Raw genomic sequence first — 926 nt, forward strand, 5'->3', positions numbered from 1 at the left:
CGACGGGGAGAGGCCACGCGCCGGCCAGGGAGAGTCCGGCGATGGGACCACGGCCGTCGCCTGCGGGCCTGCTCTCTGGGTTTGGCGGCCAGCCGCGAGGTCAGCGCCCCGTCTCGGCTTCACGCAGTGAATCCGTCTCGACTCCGCAGATCCAGAGCACGGTGACATTGGCCAGGGGTGAAGGAGGAGGGAACCCTTCTGGCCTGGAGCCGCCCTTTCCCACCCAAATGTTACCCCCAGAGGCTCCTGGACACCTGCCCAGGGACGCTCTTCTAGGAGTAACCTGAAAGCGACAGCTGGTCCGGGTTCTGAGTGACCTGGGGACTCCGCGAATCCTCCCCCCGCACCCTACGCCCCGCCCCGGGTTGGGACAACCCCGTGGCAGCACGGAGCTCCCAGTTCAGAGGGGCACCGGGGTGGACACCACCTCCCACGCATCCACTTGTCCTCCGTGCCCAGTGCGCCCCGGGGATGCCCGGGTCTGAAGCCGGGAGTGAAGTTGGCCCCGGAGCCCAGACTCCTGGGAAGATGCAAAAACGGGCTCCGAGCCTCGGACGCTGAAAAACTTCCCCCACCCCAGCCCGGAGGCCTGACGCCCTGGGCGGCTCCGGGCCTCGGGGATCTGGGCGTTCCCGACGCCAGGGCAGGCTCAGCCCGCGGCGTCCTCCGACCCCTACCTTCGCCCTCATCCCCGGGGCCGCCGGAGGGGAGAGGCGGGGCCGCCCGCCACAAGGGCGTTCGGGTTCTGTAGTTATTGCTTCTGGTTCTCCCGCGCGTGCATTTCTCCGCTCCCCGGCAAAGCAGTCGGGTGCGCTGTCCCCGCGGGGCCGAGGAGCCGCTGCTTCGCTCTTAACTTTTGGCAGGATCGGGCCTGCGGGCTCGGGACCCGGGGCGCGCGCCTCCTCCTGCGCGGCCGCCCCGCCCCC

Source organism: Aethalodelphis obliquidens, unplaced genomic scaffold (assembly GCF_003676395.1).
Source record: "Aethalodelphis obliquidens isolate GAN/ISIS:26980383/991018 unplaced genomic scaffold, ASM367639v1 scaffold29, whole genome shotgun sequence".
Lineage (NCBI taxonomy): Eukaryota > Metazoa > Chordata > Mammalia > Artiodactyla > Delphinidae > Aethalodelphis > Aethalodelphis obliquidens.